Consider the following 21,731-nt stretch of genomic DNA (forward strand, 5'->3'; position numbering starts at 1 on the left):
TCTCTCTCCCTCTCTCTCTCTCTCTCTCTCTCTCTCTCTCTCTCTCTCTCTCTCTCTATATCACTCTGTCTCTCTCTCTCTTTCTCTCTCTCTCTCTCTCTCTCTCTCTCTCCTCCTCGTGGGTGATTCTCAATTGCGTCTATGACAAAATAGTGCAATGTGGATGAGTCTCCATGATGTGTCTCTTGAAAATGTTTGGCCAATGTGTATGCATGATCATTATATGATATGATACGATAGGTTATTTATAACACGCTTAATACCCAGAGGTTTCTAAGCACAGACCCAGGGATCAAACCTGTGTTGCCCAGTGTCATCTTGGTTCCAAGGCAAGCACATTGCCCCTGAGCTACTCTCCCGAGACATGGTTCAAATGTGTTGTAGGATGCACATTTTAGCCATGTGTTTTGCGCAACCAATGTATCGCTTCGCGCAGCCACATTGTATAACATATATGGAGAAAAGACTTTCACATGTCAAATGATTTTTAATTGGTATCATTTCCTTTTGACCCTTGGTTCACATATTGTTTGACAATCAAACCGTATCTGTATGATTTACACTTGCAGCACTTGAAGAAGCCTGTGGTGGGTCCCATGAGACACTGTTTTGTTGTTTTCATGTTATCTCTCTGGAAAAAATAAGATACTGTTTTTGCTCGTATAGATGGAAGTTTACTAAATGTTATTTATGCTTTTTCTCTCATATGGGATGCAATGTCTGGTTTCGTTTTTAGAATTGTCCAATGGGCATTAAAAATTGTCCTCACCCTTGTGGCTTGCACATGATATGTGGTGATGACTCTTGGCGTATTTTGCTTTTCTTCCCCTGGCTGTTTGTGCTGTAAAAGATCTTCCCGATTTTTGTCTTTGGCTTTATCATATGCCCGTTCTATTTTTGGTTTTAGGTACCCACGTTCCTCAAACCTATAGGAAAACATCAGCAAGGTAATAGATGGCATGCTGCATTTTCTTTTTATGTTAAAAAGAGGTGTGTATTTATGTGGAATATTATGGGTGTCATTACCAGCATTGGAAGTTAGGTGGCAGGGATCAGTGGTATTTCCACATAAGTCTAAGCATTAGAAACTTAAATATATTCCATAGCTAGAAGTCATTACAAAATGGGGGCCCATCTGGAGATGCAGCTTTGATACTATCCACACACAGATGGATTGTGTAAAACAGATCACAGAAACGTTTGGAGCTGCATTGTTGTGCCCAATGGATGGGCCCTGCTAAATAATCTCACAATGGATACAGGTTGTTTAATGGACTGGGACAGATATAGGCAAATGGAGAATTGGGTTGTATTTTTCTGGAATTGTACTTTGATAAAATATTGAGATTTTGGAAGCTAGAAATATAATTGAGACATATTGTGTATTCCATTATAGATTATCAGTCTTTGGTTATTGATTGTGATTTGTGATCAAATATCCAGTGTAAAAATGTTGCCGGAGGTAGTTGTTGATGTAAAAATGGCCCAGGGTGAGGTGCTCTCTAGATCTTTTCTCCATGTAAAATGGGTGATGCAGGATATTGAGTCATGGAAAGACAAAATAAGGGTAAGAGAGGAGAAAGGTATGTTATAAAACATTCTTACTGCACCATTCACCATCGGAACATAGTCTATTAGGATAGTCATTACATAGAATGTACATGATTTCCACTAACAAAGAAGAGAGGCATATACTCGTGCATCTCTCGCTGATCTCGTTTCCACCCCAAGATGGTGAAGGGAACCTTGCATGAACACAATCACAGGCTCCTCCAAAGACATCAGCAGAATTTACACTCATTCAACAAGTTGGCGATCAATGAAAATAATATTTAAAACAATTGAAAGAACCCTAGATAGCCAGTAGGTGTTATTGTAAAAACAACAAGCGCTATATGAGGCAATATAAGCTAAATGAAAAGTTGCCAGAGAAGTGAAACAATGATTAGAAAGCGACATTTCGAATATTGAAGACACTCATTTTCAGTGTTTACAGACACATGGCAATTTAAGATTAAATTATATGGTTACACCATGTACGCCAATGCATTATTAGAGGACTTTGGACCATACAATATCATCTCAAAGGAAGCCAAGAATCACCTAAAAAGCAAATCATAAAAGATGTGTATTCACAAGCTGAGTTTAATCAGTTGCATCACAAAGTAAAAATAATCAGGCAGCAGAGAACCCAGCTAGCCCCAGAAAAATACACTGCCATGCAAGAAGTACACCAACCCGCCTTCCGACTGACACAAGCACAGGCACAAGGTGATCAGAGTAAAGCGTCTACATGACAGCTAGTAAAAAGAATCAAAGAAAATATGACACTAAGAAAGCAGAAAAAGTCATGAAGATCTTGCTGATTCAGTGTCACAAATGAAACAACTGAAGAAAGATTTAGCTAGCTATAAACCAAGAGACAGTGGATAAAATGCATGCTTGTCAACAAGAAATAGTTTCCCTACTGAGGTAGTTACATAACAAACAGCAATCACTTGCCTCAAGAACTATATAACTCACCTTTAATTGAGTTAAAAGGACAAACAAATTATTAAGAAGCACTAACAACCAACCACTGTAAGGAAATACACAGAGAATGCAGACTTTGGGAGAAAGAGGCAGGCAGAATTGAGATCTATAGGCAAACAGTGCTGCCGTTCAGTCATGCAAGTTCAGGCATATGTTTTTACAGTATATAGTGGGGTCTTCATTTCAGGAGTGTCCACTGAGAACCACAGTTATATTCTCTATTGGCTCCTTTCAGTAGCTCGACAGCATTGAGCCAGGCTTTGGGACGCTTTCAGGTGCGTTAAATCATATTTGAGTCCATCAAGCTGGTTCGACGGGAATCAGCAATGTGGTGTAATGGCTCGATGTTTGAAGGAGCTTTGGACACATGACGATGTTCGAATCCACAAGGGTCGAAGAGTCGATTGGGTCTTAGTGCGTGAAAGCAGAGCTTCGATTTCAACAGTCAGACCGCTCGACAGCAGCTCAACTGGGTACAATGACATGATGCGGTTCAACAAGTGACAGTGGATTGAGGCTGGGAAAAGATTGGGACATGTCAGCGCGGTTTGAACCATTGCAACTCGAATGGCACTCTAAGTTCAAAGTGTAGAATGTCAAGGGCATTTCTGGTGAGAGCAAGTTTTTTGAGTCCTTGGGTTACTGTGAGACCCACCAACGGATGTCTGAAAAAAGCTAAATCTGTCTTCTGGCCTTCACAGCAAGGAGGGTACCAGTGTCCAGCAGATGTCTGGTCTTTTCAACAGCAGGGAGATGTTCTGCACTCTCCATGGAAATCCGTATCTTGATCCTAATGGATGGTGAGTCTGTATGCCAACAAGGGTGCAGCTAAATCTTACAAGAAGCCTAAAGACGATGAGTAATAAAGATGACTCAATTGGTCACATCCCTTAACAGAGCCATTTTGCCACAGTGGATTGGTCCATTTTAAGCCTTCTGTAAGGAGACGATCCCTGCTGTTGTGACAAGGGCAGTTCCTTGTGATGTCAGTTCCCAGAGTGCCTTATCTGCTGGATCCTAGGGTGGAACCAGGAAGTAAATGTGGCCAGACACAATCAAAATGGCTGGACTCCCTACCCCCTCCCCTGACTGCCTGAGATCAATAGAACAACTGTATTTATCAACCTGGTGTGACCTTTCCATGATGTTGCGGTACTCCCTTTATAGACTCCAGCCATCACCCCACCCCTGGAGGAGGCATGTCCTGCTCTCAGAGAAAAGTGTCAAGCCTTCCCAGAAGAGAGCAAAATGCTGTGGATAGGCCTCGCACGACCAGTCCACTCATCCAAAGGATCAGCCTTTGCAAGGGTCACAAGAAGCCAGTCGTTAAGGAAATGACATCGGATTGACTTTGGGAGGTTTTAACCATATTTACTCATATGCTACTATCAAAGTGAGTCCTCAGTTCGGGTTTGGTGGTAATTCGGTGGTAAATCCATGGAAATCCCACCAAATGTGATTACTGTTATGCCACTTGGTACTGTGGAGTTACCATGGGATTACAAATCGTGGTAGGGTGGTGCAATTCCCCATTTCTGGAGAGCATATGACTGCATGAATATTTTGGCAGATGTTTTGCTGCCGGAATTACTGTGCAGTAATTCTGTCATACACAAATAATAACGTCCGTTATATAGCACTTTTACTAACGCACTGTAACAGGAACATGATTACATACAATTATTGTTATCCCACTGAAGTTGGCACTCATTTAAAAACCTCAGAAGGATGAAAGTCTGAATTAGCCATGACAGTATTCAAACCTGCGACCTGCAGTCCACACACAGATCTCAGCAGCAAGCACTCAACCCACTGAGCTATTTTCCTAGCAAAAAGCTGGACATTTTGGTATGAAGCCATTTACATGCTACCTTTTTAACTTAGGGTTGGAGGAGGAAGGGATAATGGGAGAATGGCTGGGAAGGAGCAGAAGAAGCGCAGTCTATGGCTGGCAGGTGGGCCTTCAGCAGATCTTAAATGCATGCACCTACTCAACTGCCTTCATGTTGGCCGACAGGGGAGTTGCTATGTCTGAAAAAGACCCGGGGCTAAGCTGATGCCGGAACTGTTGGGACTGGGGGCTAGCTAGTCTTTTGGCTGTAGCTCCTGAGATTCTATCCGGGGCTACAACCAAAAGATCAGGGGCTATAGCCCCCTTAGCCCCCCCCCTAGCAACGCCCCTGTTGGCCGACAAGCATTGCAGTGCTGGGGAGACAGTAGAAACGAGAGGGAGTGCTGGCAGGGAAAGGGGTGAGGAGTGAAGAGTGCTAGGCATAGGTGAGAGAACATCCAGGTAAGTTGTAGAGGGCGTGTGTGGCAAAGTTGAGCATGTTATGGAGGTGAAGTTATTTGCCTCTTGGTATTACGTTCTTGTAATCAAACTTCCCATGATCCCAGTGACAGATGTCACTCGCTTTGATGTCATGTTTTGTATTGTCGCTGCTGGTGATGTCAATAAAAATGGAACTCAGGGCCTTCCCCTCGACCCCCAACTTCTTTTGCTGCAAAGGGCCACACGCATCCTAGAATAGACACGTGCCATTCACATGCAAAGCGGGCAACACTTGTTTCTGAAGGATTTACAAAGCATAGAAACCCCTTACCAAAAATATCGAACATTGCACAAAGACGGCCTTGGCTACATGCCAGTGGCAGCCGTCCCCCCAGGTCAATGTCCGGCCAACGTGAAGTGACCCCCAAAGTATGCTTGGTTCAAAAGCCAGCACGCCCACTTAAACGTGAACCTCATCCTTGCCGGCCTTCCAGGGGAGCCAGCCTGCACAGTAACGTCTCTGGCATTACACAAGCATCATGGGTTCCCTGTCGCTTGCTAAATATTCAGGAACAACCATGCAGAAATAGCCTTGCCTGGTAGCCAGGGCCTTTACATTGAATATATATATTGAGTGGGTGCGTCTGTCTGAGCAAGACTGCCACTGGGGCCTTTCCCCCTTCTCAAATGAGATGGGACCCCACTGTGACTCTGTTAGTAGGTTTTATTTATGGTTTCAGCTATTACGCTGCTTGACGTTCTTTGTTATGCTGTGTCGAGGGCAATGCATCTATCCCTTGATAATCTGCAGCCATTAACCCCCTCGCTCCATTGCTTTATCTAGGATTAGTAGCCTACCTATAAAGTGGAGCTAATGCTAGGCACATGTTCCCTAATGCAGGTCAAGGACGATGGGGGGAGGGGATGGGGAGTGTTGTGACCCCAATGAGAAAACTAGGGAAACCACCAGTTGTTATTTTCGATGGGAAATATATTTTCCATTACATCCAAAGCAGCGCCCAGCTGCTTCCCCCACAGGGAGTCCCTCGGCTAAGCTGCACTGAATTCATTCAAGTCGTTATACTATATATTGATTGCCTGACAAACTGCGCCAAATGGAGCTGTTTTTGCGCCCATAAACAAACGATATTTACCTTTTTTGCACTGCCCTTTTGACTTTGAAAACCGCGGACACTACATTGTGATGCATTTTCCCAGCTGTTGGTTAGGGGACCCCAAACATTGTTTTAAAGGGGCACCGCATATCTTCTGCACGCCCTATGTCTCCCCCCAGCCCTTCTCTACCAGTGGTGGAGGAGATTCATAGTACAAATCCGTAAAGAATTTACAATAAAATTGTTTCTGAGCAAATACTGTGGTACACTAATGCGCTTGTCCTTATTTTGTCTTCTCAACATTCAAGTTAAGGTGGAGAATAGCTTTCGTTTTTTACTTATCGCTTTTTATGTATTGTGCACGTCTGCCCTCGTGTGGCCTTATCTATTACTACAGCCAGCATGTAAAATGTTTGTAATTTGCAAATGGCACTTCATAACGGTTGGGGAAGCTAGCCGGCTTTCTGTGTTGAATTCGTTTTTTTTAGATACGTATGTGTGTATTGTCATATTATAGAAATCCAGAAATATATCATTCCACCAATTCCAATATAACCAACATTAACATCCGGGCAACAACATTTTAACAGCATGGTGCAGTGGCAAAAGGCTTATTTTGTATTTATTTTTATTTGTGATTTAGTTTAATACAAAACCTTTCACACATTATATCACTTATTCCACAATGTATCGCCCATTTCGAGTTTCCTTTAAAAAAAAAGAAAAAAAAAAAACTAAGTACCAACAAGAGGGCTTTTCCAGTTCCAATTCCATCTCTTTAGTCTTCATCAGGGCTCAAGTAGAGGCTACACACGGGGGACGGAGTCTACCCACTTTATTCAGAGGGTGGACTCTGTCCCCCCAGCTAAAATGAGAAACATTGAATGACCTCTTTGAATTAAAAATGACCTCGTGGATCAAACCGCAGTCGGCAGGTTTGTAGGCCAGACACTTCACCACTGCACTACATAACCTGATGAAAAATGACAAACAACTAAAGGTGAAATGTCGCATTTCGGTACTGCAAATCCCAGGGAAAACGCTTCCAAAAACACTATTAGAAGAAAATATCCTCTCTTGATTTTGTGTGTTGATTTTATGAAAGGCAAATGCCATTTGTCCTGTGCAATTTGGGTGGTTAGGCAAAGCCAATTTAATGAAATGTCCATATTTCACCTTGATATGCTAATTTCTGGCGACGTTGCAATCCATTGCGTTGGTTGACGAGTCCCCCCACTTGCATTTTTAGGACTTGACCCCTAGTCATCATCGATTGAGTCCACTACATTAACTCTGATGTACCTGTCGCTGTTCATGGATTGCCTTTTTGCATCGTGGTCCTTCATTAATTTGTCCAAAAAGTTAACTCCTGCGAACACCAGGCGAGGACTCCTTCCCTGCAAAACTCTTTCCACCAATCTTAATCTGTCTCAGACTTAAATTCTTCGAGAAAGTTCATCAGAAGTTTTGTTCTGCCCTCTTTTAATTCTGGACATTCAATTAGCAGATGTTCGACCGTCTCAAGGTTTCCCTGTATGTGGCAACATCTACATACTGCGTTGTTTATACCTCTCTTCCCTTTCGCATAGTGATACTGGTTTGTTGGATAGACATTTAGCCTTATACTTAACAAATGGTCACAGTGGTGTTTGCTTGGGAATTTTGTGTCTCTTCGTCGATGTTCGTGAGCTAGGTTTTGCAATGATTTGTAAGCTAATTTGATTTCCTGTGTCTTTATCCAATCTTCACTTTTGAGATTCTCTTTGACTTTTTTGGGATTAAACAGTAATTCATCAATTGAAGAATCAAGGTGTGTAAGGTGTTATGTCCACTTTTCTTTCAAGCTGTTCAGTGTTACTGCACCTTTTCCCAGAGGCGTAGCCAGGATTGTTCAACAAGTGGGGCCTGAAGCCAATATAGTTGTGGGCACACTCTAAGGAAAGCTCCCCCACAGATGAAAGGCAGGGTGTGTCCCTCCCTCTGACCCCCAAAGATTTATTAGGAAAAAGCGTACATTTTAGCTGCAAATTTTAGCTAAGATAATGGATCAAAAAATGGATGAGTTTTGTAGATCTAATGAGATAACAAATAGTAAGCTTCCCCAAACAGACTTTCATAAGACATCAAATTCATAGTTTAAACATTATTAGATAAACATGATTTATCAAGATGCATGACCAGTGTTAAAATCCTGGGCACATGACTGCTCGCAGAAAGCGCAGGATTTTTTTGAAATATACACAATAGGGACAGCATCCGCCCTTTCAAAAAAGTGGATGAATCCCTTCTACCCAAGTGGTCCCTAGACTTGTGCCCTGATTTTAATGTTTTGGGGTCAGGCATATAAGTTATTGATGGGGCTGGGATGAAAACATGCTACTTTCTTAAAATAAAACATACAATGATATACACTTGTTCACAATTGGGTTAATTGTGTGCCCCATTACTAAATATATCACTGTTGTTTCAATAGTATCTACAAAGTCAGTACTAGTGAACACACATTCCCAGAACAGTTTTGCCCAGATTTTTTCAGATGAGCTTTGCCCAGGATCATAAGGCACTCCAGTGCAACCAATCCCATCACTTTTGAATACCTATAAAAGTAGGGAAGGAATTGAGCCGGAACAAGGCAGAGCTGCGCTCCGGCAAATATTGTGTTGCCAGATGCCGTTCTTTGGGGACCCGTGGCCCATGCCCTCTCAAACATGAGGAAGCTCTCTGCCCCGACTCCCCAAGTCTCCTCAATGCTGTGCTTTTGAAGACTCAATGTGTGCAGCGAGCAACGATATGCAATGCCTTATCAAGCTCATCTGAAAGTTGTCCATTGCTTACCCGAACAGTCCACACGCAATCAATTAAATGGCTCAAAGTTGTATGCATCTCTCGTGCTTTGCACACATTTAATTGTCATGTTCAATATTCTGACAGAACAAATAGCCATTATACAAAGTGTGCATTGCATGCTCAGCAGAAATGCAAATTTGAATTAATATCAGACGTGTTTGATAAATTGGCGGCCATTATTATGTTCCCAAAATGCACTTTGTTTTTATGCAAGGCAGCCAGCATCTGATATTAATGGCACCCACATTCAACACCTACCTCCACCCCTCATTACCACTCACACCACTGACAACATTTTCCCGGCCCCCGCTATCGCAACGGCCATTGAGCAGACTGGGCGGTCTTTAGCCCCAGCAAATAAATGTTGGGACTATTACTAGGGACTTTTGTCCCTTTAGAAATGGGAATGGGAGAAAAGGATCAAAAGTGAGAAGGGTGGATAAAGTTGCATGATTTATGAAATAATGATGATGGCTTTAAAACCCAATGGAGATTAGTTTGGCTCACATAAATCTGCATGATGCTATTGTGACTTTGCATGCAGGATGGGGAGAATAAAACTAAAGCCATACTTTTATTGCTCAATAGATTTCTATGACAATCTGCATCATTATGAATCTGGTGGCAGCCGTGCTGGTAAATACCGCTGGAGTCATGAATTTTCCGGCACCCCGGAATGGCCAATTACCGGGGTATTACAGCCCAGGCAGACCCGGTAATCGCCCATTCCCGGGCGCCGGAAAATGTTAGTCTCCATTTCCATTTGAGTCCAATTGGACTCAATGGGAATGGGGAGGACGGATGCACCGGCACCATTCATGATTGGTGCCGGTGCATCCCTCAAGGTCTGCGAGTGGGTGCCTTTCCGCAGTATCTGATCAATCCATCAAATACTAATGCATCTAACACCATACCATCAAATTATTAGCAACGAAATGCCATTCCATCGAATTTCCATTTCGTTGAATATAATTCGATGGATTCATCGAAATTAGTAATATAAAACTGTGGGTTAGATTAGGGTTAGGGTTAGTGTTGGGGCTAGGGTTAGATTAGGGTTAGGGTTTGGGTTTGGGTTAGGGTTAGGGTTTGAGGTTAGGGTTGGGGCTAGGGTTAGATTATGGGTCACATTAGGGTTAGGGGCTAGGATTAGATTAAGGTTTATATTAGGGTTAGGGTTTGGGTTAGGGTTGGGGGTAGGGTTAGATTAAGGGTTAGATTAGGGTTAGGGTTAGGGATTGGGGTTAGGTTTGGGGCTAGGGTAAGATTAAGGGTTGGGTTAGGGTTAGGGTTAGGGGTTAGGGTTGGGGCTAGGGTTAGATTAAGTTTTACATTAGGGTTAGTGTTAGAGTTAGGGCTACGGTTAGATTGGGGGTTGGGTTAGGGTAAGGGGGGTGGGGGTTGGGAGGGGTCTGGTAAACCGCCCCAATATACAAAAAAACATTAAAACGTTACACAGAGCTGGCGAGTGCCGAAATTTCAGCACTGGACAGCTCCATGTAACATTTTAACGTTACAAAAAAGTGCTACCTTTTACATGTAAAAGTGCATTTCCATTGAAACCAGTCCATTTATATTTTTGATGGACTGGTTTCTATGGAAAGACACTTTTACTTGTAAAAGATGGCCTGTCAACGCTTTTATAGTCGATGCATCTTTTTCAATGCATCGATTTCGATGCATTGACTATAAACCCCTTTCCACCCCCCAGTTCAGACCCGTCGGGCAAAAGGGCACCCGCTCGCAGACTCGTAGTTTGCCAGTCCGCTAACAATGGTACCGGCAAACTTACCGGTACCATTGTTACCAGACCGGCAAACTTGTAATGAGGCCCAATGTATATAGTGCATAGTTAGTTTACTATGAAACGCTAGTTTATTCTGTAATGTGGTTTGCTTCCAAGGCATTGCTATAAATAAATAATTATTTAAGCACATGAAATGCAAAGCAAAACCTAAATAAACATCTATATCAACTAAGCCTGGGAAGATTGCTCAGTTGCTTAAATTGTTCGCACCCCAGTTTCACCATTTAACCAAAGTGTGTGATCCTGGGCAAATCATTGAATCACACTGTGTCTTATCTACAGCTCTGTCAGTAATTCTGATTCACTTCAAAGCTTATCTTAATATATCATGCTATTATAAAAAATAAAATGAATACCTATAGAGTTGCTCCATATATAATAAAAGCGCAATTTAGGTATTTTGCACCACAAAGTCATTTGCCACTTAGTCACTTGATCTCACTTCCATGGTGCGTCCAAGTATCAAAGAATGATTATGCTTCTTGTAATGTCCTTTTCTATGAAGTCACATCTGTTGGTGCAATCCATATGCAAACTAAGAGGTTTGCATTTATTTTGCTCCAGAGCACCTGGAAGAGTTCCAATAGATGAGTTTGTTGCATCTGTTATGATCCTGCAGGTTAACGTTTTTGTTATGTGTTAAAATACTATCTGCCACTAATGTTAAAACAAAGGTAGATTGGGGCAGAGGTGGGCGATTTGTGGGTGTGAATGAGACTGTATGCAATTGTGTGCACTTTATTTGTGGGAAACAGTCACTATAGCAGGACTTTTTTCATGGCTCGCCCCGCTTTACTCCCCCCACTCTTGCAATGCTGGATACTTCCCTGCACCCGGGGCTGTGATTGAAGGAGGGCAATGGGCAGGCATGAAGGCGCTCACAGAATGATGCGCCACAAGGCCTCTTAGCCCCCCCTCACAGTCGAAAAGCTTGGGAACTTAATGCACACTTGGTTGGTTGACATCTATGCAGTATCTATCCTTACAGCAGTAGTAACGATAGATATTGCATAGATGCCTACTTTATTCAGTCAACCCCGGTCCCATGAGCATACATTCACTCAGACACACTTGCACACACACACACTATACTAACTCTCTGCTAACATCATACACACACAAGAGCACCACAGTCCCTCAGTCACAAGTCACTCACTCAATGTTTACATAGACATAACAGACACTACACACATAACAAACACACAGGCGCCAGCATTCATGACACGCAGGCATATACACATAACATTAACATAACATTAAAATAATGCCCGGCTCACTGCAGACGCTGCAGTGCTCAGCTTCAGAATAAGAGTCTTCTTCTTCGGTCGGTCGAGACACAGGCACAGCGGCAGCAGCAGCCTGGACACAGAGCTGCTAGGCACACAGAGAGCAGCTACCAGAGAAAGAGACGCAGGGGGATGTGATTTTGCAATCTGGAGACCTGTTTTCCTAAAATAAAAACAAACAAGGAGCCGGTGAACTGCCCGCTACTTCTGTGCAGGCATGGTTGGCCTGGGGCTGACCTTTGCATGGAAAAAGTTGTTGCGTACCAGCCAGCGCTGAGCTCGGCAGGCGTGCACTGCAACAACTTAAAAAAAAAGTTTGCACTGGCCTCCTCCCACGCAAAGCAATGTGGAGCGGAGGGAGGAGGGGTGCAACAACAAAAAGAAAATGCTGTGCAGAGTCGGCGCCACTCCATCTCAGAGCAACAGGGGCATTTAGATTTTTTGGGTGGGCCTTTCCCGCTCAGGCCCTACCCTGTCTACGCCTCTGCCTTTTCTTATCCCATTAGCCTTTAAAATTCTATAGCCAATAATCAGGTCCGTCAGTTTGGTTTTCATTAACAGGGCCAGCGATCTCCACCTTATTATTGAATGCAAGGTCTGCAGACCAAACTCTGATTTTATTGCGACTATAAGGAGACGTCTTGGAAGTTTTAGAACTGCTTTCCAAAATTTGCCCTCCAACACGACCATATCTTCCATGTCAAGTTCCGGCCTGCTTCCCCTCCATCTGTTAGGATGGGTATTACTTTTTGGATGAGAATGAGCGTAATGGCATGAAGGAGAACTTCCCAAATCTTGAGTGCAATATTACCCCTTGTCAGGCCAACATGTTCAGTTTTGAGAATGGCTCCGTTTGCCAACTTTTTTCGGCTATCAACATGTTAAATTGTATTCCCAGGTAGCGGTCACATTGACCTTTTCAAGGTTGTCTTTTCTAATTTTCCAATTAAACGTCTTAGCGTCTTTCCTTTGTTTCCATCCAATTTACATGATCTTGGATTGACTCGTATTTATGACAAGGTCGTTGGTATTCATGTAGACTTGCAAGTTTTAATGCAGACGTTGTAGACCAATTTGGGTTTGATCCACCAGGACCAAGTCGTCCGCGTGAGTTATCAATGATATTTCTTCATTGTTGAGTTTTAAAGGGAAGTGCTAAGTTTGTTTCAGCATGTCTAGGAGATCTGCAATGTACAGTTTAAGAGGAGCAGCAGCTAGAGGGCAGCCTTGCTTGACTCCTCTTTTAGTCTGACTAGCTGCCGATATAGCTCCTTCGTTATTAAATCTTACGCGTGTACTTGTATTTTTATATAGGGTTTTATTGGTTGCAGAATCTCATCCGGGCAATTCCAGGGTTTTAATTTTTGACACCATTTGTGTCTGTTCATCCCGTCGAAAGCCTGTTTTAAATCAATAAAGGCTAGGCAGAGTTTGCCTTTAGATCTTATTGTCTTCAGCTTTAGGAGTGAAGGAATGAACACATTTTGGTCTGTGGCATTCCCATCGTAAACCCAGTTTGTCGAGGATCGATGATCTTGGCTCTGTCTAACCACTTGGTCAGGCGAACTTGAAGCATGGAAGCATGGAAGAACTCTTTTTTGCAGCCCATAGTCTTCCATCACATCTACAAACTCCCCCTGTACACTCCATCTTTGTAAACATCGCGCCAGGTGGAAATACCCACCTCTTCCCATTTCCTCATGGCAACAAGATCATTACTATCAATACATATATCCACAGACATGGGCATTTGCGTAGAATAGACATCAAGCACCTTAAGAATACTTAATGTCCTGTTCCACACCTGTCTTCCCAGCTTCAGTATGTGAGGCCCCCAGGCAGCTCTCTGTCATCTATAAGGCTTCTTTAATCACATCCGGTATTATGGCCTCCAGTAGCAACCCAGAGTCCAACGTTAGATCCTCCGCTAACCATCCTACCAAGTACTGCAGTTGGGCTGCTAAATAGTACAACTCAAACCATGTAAGCCGAACTCCTCCATCCGCATACCTCATATACAGTGAAGTCAGAGCTATTTTATGTCTCCCTTTGCCCCGTAGAAAACCTCTAATCATATAATCCATTGCTCAGAAGAAGACAGCAGGAATGTATAACAGCACATTAACAAATTATTTTAGCAGTCGAGGTAATAATAATAATAATAATAATAATAATAATAATAATAATAATAATAATAATAATAATATCTAGTTTTATATAGCGCTACAAGCCCGCAGGCATCTAAGCGCTGAGCTAACAGTTGATATGATTATCCCACAGTGTGGTATTGCGTGGTACTCAAGGTGGTACTCAAGGTGGTAGGAGGATCATTTTAACCAGTGTCACTCGTCCCATTAGCAAACAAGGCAGTTTGTTCCAGAAGCGCATAGACTGCACCACTCTATCCATGGCCTTGGCGGTATTTTGATCATTTGGATGTTCTGCATTGTGCCATATATTTATCCCCAGGTATCGGAACGTGTGAGCCACACATTGGAGACCAGCAATTTATCAAGACTATAACTGTGCATCCTGGCTGGAGGGAATAGGCAAGATCTGTCTCTGCTGAAGGAGATGCCCGAGACCTCAGTGGAGTTATCCATCACCTCTCGGACCAGCAGTAAGTTTGGTTCCGATTCACTCAAGTACAGGAGAACGTCATTTGCATTAAGAGATATCAAATGCCGTATCCCCTCGACCCATATTCCGTCTACGCTGCATTCATTTGACAGGTATACCGCTAGTGGATCTGACGCCAATATGTACAGCATTGGCGACAGTGGGCAGGCAGCCCTGTATGGTGCCCACCATATACCCAAATCCATAGATACCTGTTTACCTGTTCGGGCTCTGGCCACCGGTTCTGTCTTTATCAGATTACCCACCTAATAAATCCCTCTCCAATCTCAAATCCATGCTGTGTAGGATACATCCACTCCCAATAGACAGTCAAAAGTCCAGTCCGTTTTAGCAAATAGAACAATGAGAGTTTTCTCTCCATCGGCTTCAGCCGACCCGATTCAAACTCCTTGTGGCGTCCCACAGGGATCTTGTGTCTCGCCCACTATGTATAATATATTCACCAAGCCCCTATTTGATCAATTGGACAGACTGGGTGTCACCTACACTAATTATGCAGATGACACCCAGATCCTCATTCCCCTTATGGGCAATTTTGATAAGGACATGGCCTTGATGAATGACATATACCTCCTCATTCAGACATGGATGGAGTCCCATGGCCTCTGCCTGAATGACGACAAAACAGAAATCCTGATCCTTGGCTCCACAGCCAATTTAAAAAAAACTCAGCCCCAACTATGCCTCATTCAATACAGACGGCAATATGATAACAAAAGTAAATGAGGTAAAAACTCTAGGTTTTTACCTCGATTCCACCCTATCACTAAGAAAACAGGTCATAGCTTCCTCTACAGACTCATTAGGGCCTGCCGACCATACCTATCGGAAGCAAGTAGCATCACCCGAGCTAATGCTCTAATACTATCAAAGCTAGATAATTGCAATGCTCTGTATCTAGGAGCCAACAAATATATCATCAAATACTTCAAAATAATGCCTCGAGAACTGCCCTTAGCTTAACCAACAGAGAACATATTTCCAAGCTCAGAAGAGACCACCATCGGTTAAAAATAAGTGATAGGATCCTACTTAAACCCATATCTCGCACCTTCAAATGCCTAAACACCTCCGCTCCCCCCTATCTCACAGAAAGAATGATTAGAAAAACCTTGACCCCGCCCATTCAGATCAGCCGCCTCCCACGGCCTAGAGATACCCAGATTTAAATTATCCAAATCAGGAGGAGGAAGTTTCCTAGTAAAAGCTGCACACCGTTGGAACGCACTACTCCTAAACCTCAGGACTGATCAGCCCTATCTTAGCTTCAGAGAGAATTCCTTAAACTGGCTATGATCCAATGATTTATGAACTTGCACACCTGTAAGACTTCCTATTTACCTGATCATGAATATGCCCATTACACTGCATCATCTTTACATGTATTACATGTATCTATGTAACCTATTGCATACCCTATTCTAACCCAATTGAATTGTATGTCCCTCATCTGTATTGTATAATTTATGTGTTGTAACTAAGCTTCACGTATTCCTATCTGCTGCGCCCGGCTACCTACGGGTTTGGTGCGCATTACCAAATAATAAGCAAACAAACAAACAAACAAACAAAAGTTTAATTGCATTGAGCGAAGCCACCATGTGTGATGCGTCCTATGATTGTGTCCTCTGAATGATGTACTGCAGTTTGCGCAGATTCATGGAGGTGTTCCTAGGAGGGGCACATCCAGTTTGGTCTTCATGCATCAGGGGGCCAATGACACGTTTAAGGTGTCCTGCCAGTAATACTGTATGGATCTTTATTTCTTGGTTCAATATAGACAGTGGTCGATATGATTTGCATATGGTCTGCTCTTTCCTCTGTGTAAACCCTGGGACAGTCACCGATTCACGCACACCTGCTGGTAGACAGCCAGTTCCATACGCCTCCTCGAAGACCTTAGTCCAAATGGGCACTTGGATATCCCCATATTCCTTATAAAATTCAGATGGCAGTCGATCACCCCCCGGGGTTTTCCCAGCCTTCAAGTATGAGATTACCCCTTCTAGTTCCATTACCGTTAATGGCTCGTCCAAAGCGACAGCCTGTTTTTTGGGGAGCTGTGGCAGTACTGTCTGGGAGAGTGTAAAGTTAACCTTGTCTATGTCCACAGCCCCTTTATTGCATACAATATCATTTGCTAAAAGAATCACTTATTTCGGCCTGAGATCACCAGCTAGCCCGCATTCGTGATCACATGTCTCTGGCGCTCTTTCCTACAGAGCCACGCTAATATTCTTCCCGACTTAGCCCCGTCACCATGCATCCTAGCTACATGCACACCATAGTCAACCTTTTGGAGTTGCTCCCATGTCATAAATTGATGTTTTAGTTATAGTAATTATTCATGTATTAGTTTACAAAAAATAAAGTCCTATTATGGCATTTATTATTATTTATTTAATGTGTTTCAGTTTACAAGTAAACGTTTCACATTACATGAATATAAAAGACATTCAATTATACATTTCATCAAAGCAATATAAAGTATAATATACCAAATATAAAATTACATACATTTACAATATTTAACTATAAATCATCTGATCACTCACACAAATTAATCAATAGCCAGTGATCAATAGGACTTATATACACTTACAATATTCTCATAGTATATATTCACAGTTTCCCAAGTTTTACAAATTATGGTATTTAACACCCTGCACAAGTGAAAATCAAATGTGTCAAGAAAGCCATTTTCCCTATTACATTGCTGGTGAATTATAAAATGTACGTACCTTATCGATGTAAGACTCTCTAACAAAACGGCCTGTATAGCAGAATGCCAATATGAGGCATTTTAGGGTTTCAGGACAAGTGATTCATGTGGTCTTGTGGCTAAGTGACTCACCTCCCAGCTGTGCACCCTGGGTTTGAATCCTGGTGGGTGCAGCAAACTGTTCTTTTTTTCAAATTTCCATGAACACATAGGAGGGCACTCCCAAAAAAGCAGGCATACTCTATCCACCAGCCAAGTCCCTCGACTAGTGCCCTGAGCGGAAGAAATGGAAATCACTTTTACTCTCCTCAATTTAGAATCCATTAAAAAAAAAATGTAAATGTCCCCTGTAAATGCAATTCTGCAGGCAGCATTTGCAATGGATTCTTATGGAATCCTCATGCATTTACCATGTGGTAAAGTCAGAAGGACTCCATAATGCATTGGTTTTCTGCCAGCATGAAAAGGCAAGCTGGTGGAAATCTATGGTGCTATTTGAAGGCAGACATGGAAACCACCACTGAAATATATACCCAATTCTGTGCCCCCCTCCACCTTATGACAGAATGGAAATCTTCTGGATTATAACGGAAAAGTATAAATAGCTTAACCTTGCTTTTACACTTCACTTTTATTTTCTGCAGCAGTCAGCCCCATTGTGATATCATGTATGATATGTGCCTTATATGTTGTTTGTCATTGTTATTGTCTATGTATATTTATAGATAAATAGGTCATTGTATAGTAAATGCAGTGCAGTGTATAGTTATAAATACGTTATAATGCACATTCTCAACGCTCACAAGGCATAGTAGGTTCGTCTCCGCAACCCTATTATTCTTCTTATGTGTTTGTACTGTTAATTCAATTATTTATCCTTGTTGCAATTCATTGTCTACCTTCCCCTGATCCCATCCTGTTGCCCGGTGGGAACTTTGAAACAGTTTTGCTAATTGTATAAGTGCCTAACAAGTGACCAATAAATAAATAAATAAATAAATAAAAAGCAGTAACGGTTTAGTAGGGGAAAGTCGATTGGGAATCTTAGTAGAGGGAAAGTTAAGTTAAGAAGGATGTAAATTGGAGTAGGATTATACGACTAAATGAAAGGGGGTAGAGGGGAGGTATCCCAGCATGAGGTAGCGGAAGGAAGCAGCGGCTTGCTTGAAGCCACCTAGTGAGGTGGGACCACCCACAGAGGCCATCCTTTGACCTCACACTCCATGCAGATACCTATTTAGATGGTGCTCAGGTCAGGTGGATGTTAGGATGGGGGTTAAAGATGTTTATGGTAGTTTAAGTGTTTTTATAAATAAAGAGGGGTCCCCTTTGGGATGCCTATGAAATGTATCTTTATGTCTGTGTCCATTTAGTAAGGTGAGAACTCAAGGGTGTAGCCCATCTCCAGTTAACAGAAAATGTATTTGGCAGGTGCAGCACCCCCTCCTAACCAACTGGGTTGGGGGCTGATTCCCATGGAGACTGTCCCTGGTCTGGGGTGAGGGAGGTGTACAGGCTTATTGGACCAGTGCCAGAGAACAGGGGCTTTCTTTCATCACACTCCTTCTTTTTCACAATCAATCTGTAATACGTGATAACGTGGCAGAGAAATTCCACAAAAGTCAAAAGGACCACAGGGAAACCAAGACTATTTGCATGGGCACGGGTAGTAAACTGGTGCAGATCCTTGGTAGGGCACAATAATCTTGCTGCAGACAATAGTTTGTAAGCAGTACATAGCCTCCTACACACTGTCACATATACCCTGTACATTTGTATTCTATTTCGGAGTGACAGGGGCCTACGTCTTGGCCCCGTGGTGCACAGATTGCTAGGGGCATACTGTAATGTTGAACATCATTTACTGCCCTGATAATATGGGGTTTGAAAGTGTGCTTTAATGTTATTGATGATACCAGGCCACAAAGTATAGCGATCAATAGTATTTGATGGGTCCTCGTAGCAGGCTGTGTAAGCTGCAGGCTTCATGCATCAACTGCAGCTGTGAAAGGGTAGATGCATTAAGCCGGCAGAGGCTAACATCTCACACAATATAGCCTAATAGAATAAGGAAGGGGTTGTTATCACCGGATAATGGCAGAGGCAAAGTCGAGGGCTATACATTGGGCAGGCTTCATTATCCCAAGCGATAACAACCCCTCCCAAAGTCTATAAGGCTATTAGCAAATGGTGGTAGTAGCGATACATGTTTTGGAATTTTCACTGTGAAGTGAAAAATTGGGCTTTAAGAGTGAGTAAAGTAAATAGACAAACTGAGTTGGTAAATTAAATGTGTTTTATGTGTGTGTTTAAATAACATAGTTGCATTCATACGTTATGCATTTTAAATGCAACTAGGTTGACCTGGAACAGGTTTAACATAAGCATGCATTACGTGTCATGTAAAAGTAAACAGTCTCTCCGTAAGAAAGTGAAATCATTTTCCTATATTTTCTCTTTCTCTTCCATTTGTTAAATAGCCTCTTGCAGTGAAAAAAAAGGTCCTCCCAGGGAGGAATTGCCTTGCAGAAACAAAATCCTACCTGGCAATTGCATCGTTGTTTCCCTGTCTGCTTCCGATGACAGAATGTTCAGAATGCAGTCAATACCACTAGTTATAGACTGCATTCTAAACATAATTGATTGAGAGGAGGTCAGTAACCATTTCCATGTGCTAATGATAGTTACATTACAAATTTCACTTCAGCTCGCTTGACTTTTGAGCCAAGCCCATTCCTTATAGTTCCCGCACTAATCCATGAGTTAGTTGAGGGGCATCTGTTACAATAGCCTAGTCCATGGGATTTTGAATGAAAGGATGGTGTGCCTACTGGGGATGCCTTGATAATGAAACATACAATTATGTACTACAAGTGTTTTGTCTGATTTTGTGGCAGACGGCCTGTGTGATGTCATTAATACAAGATGGCCACCGTTACGGGTACTTATTTCGTTTTTGAGCTGTAACTACTTTTAGGGTGGTTCTATGAAAAATTTGCTGGACAGTTTTTTGTTATACATCTATTACCGTTTCCGAGATATAGCCACATAAATTATTGCTACTTCATCGCAAACCTTCGCCTGTAGGCTCACTAAATTAGAAACTTTGAAACAATGTGTAACTTCCTTGTTAAATTATACTATTTATTTAAACTACAATAGCTATTTACATTTGAAGAGAGCAATTCAGATTTTACAGGTCATTTGCTGCATCCCAGAGTTAATTTTCATCATCTACAAAATCGCTGTTATTACACAGCTCTTCGTCTCCACCACACTTACACAGTTCTGTGCACCTTAGTGACTGGGCACACCATTTGCAATGCATGGCACACCATGCTTGGATGCATGCACCCTGTGCCAGCTGTATGATTGATTGTGGTGTATATGGAAGCGTACACATAGTAGGAGACTATTGATTATCTGCCTTCTCCCACCCGAACTGTGATGTCTCTGGAAGATTCGCGTCACCACTCCATCACCTGGTAATAAGTCCTTAAAATGTACGGAATTAGAGAGGATCGTGTTGGCAGCAGATTTTTACTTTGCATCTCTTTTTTTAAGAACATCCACCAATGCAGTTGCCCAATGTCTGAAATCTTTGTTCCGGTGAGTAGACTTGACAAATTAATCACTCTATCAAGCATTCATCTTCCTTCCTAAATGCTTCTATAGATCTTAGTCTTCCCAAAGCTTCAAGCAAGGATTTTTATTTCTGAAGTCTTGAAAACTTGCCAGAAAGATAGTTTTCCTTTCTTCATAAAGCACCCGGTAACATCACACCCTGTAAGAGCATTAAAGCCTAGTAATGCCTGCATTTTTGTAGCCCCTAGGCAGGAGCACACATTTTTGAGATACATCTTCTATTAGTTTTGGCTCCTGTGTCAAACATGCTGTCAGATGGAAAAACAGAACGACCAGAGTGAAAGGACAAAACATTGGTATCAGGTGAAAAAATGTGGATGGTAGAAGCGTGACGATGTAATACATAAAGACAGTGAAGAATGTTTATTCTGTCTACCTCCGCATGATTGTTTTCAATGTCTCCAACATCATTTCCATCTGACGACTTGGCTTCATTTCGCCAACTGTCTACCAGGCATCTTTTTATCCTATGTGCATTCAGAAATGCTTTGTTTGAGAGATAACCTGTAAACTCAGCTTTTGTTTTAGAATGCAATAGGTGGGTTTTCATGGAAATAATGTTCAATGTTTGTAGAATCTGTGATTTTGTACTCAACAGGTGTTGCTTTTCCTGCTCTTTGATTTCACATGGAGTTCTTGAGTGAATTTTCTAGATAGGTATCAAATACTTAATGAGTTTCATCATACATGAGCAGATAAGCTTCTATTTTCTTGTTGAATTCAATTGCAAGGTTATGTCATGTGTTCACATATGACGGTTTATGCAGGGCTTGCAATTCTGCTATTCCGTCAAGGACAGCTGCTGAATAGGTTTGCTCTGATACAGATGGTCTCTCCTCAGTAACAAATGCAGAGACCTCATTCA

The sequence above is a fragment of the Ambystoma mexicanum genome, chromosome 1p (genome assembly GCF_040938575.1).
Source record: "Ambystoma mexicanum isolate Mex_15411 chromosome 1p, UKY_AmexF1_1, whole genome shotgun sequence".
Lineage (NCBI taxonomy): Eukaryota > Metazoa > Chordata > Amphibia > Caudata > Ambystomatidae > Ambystoma > Ambystoma mexicanum.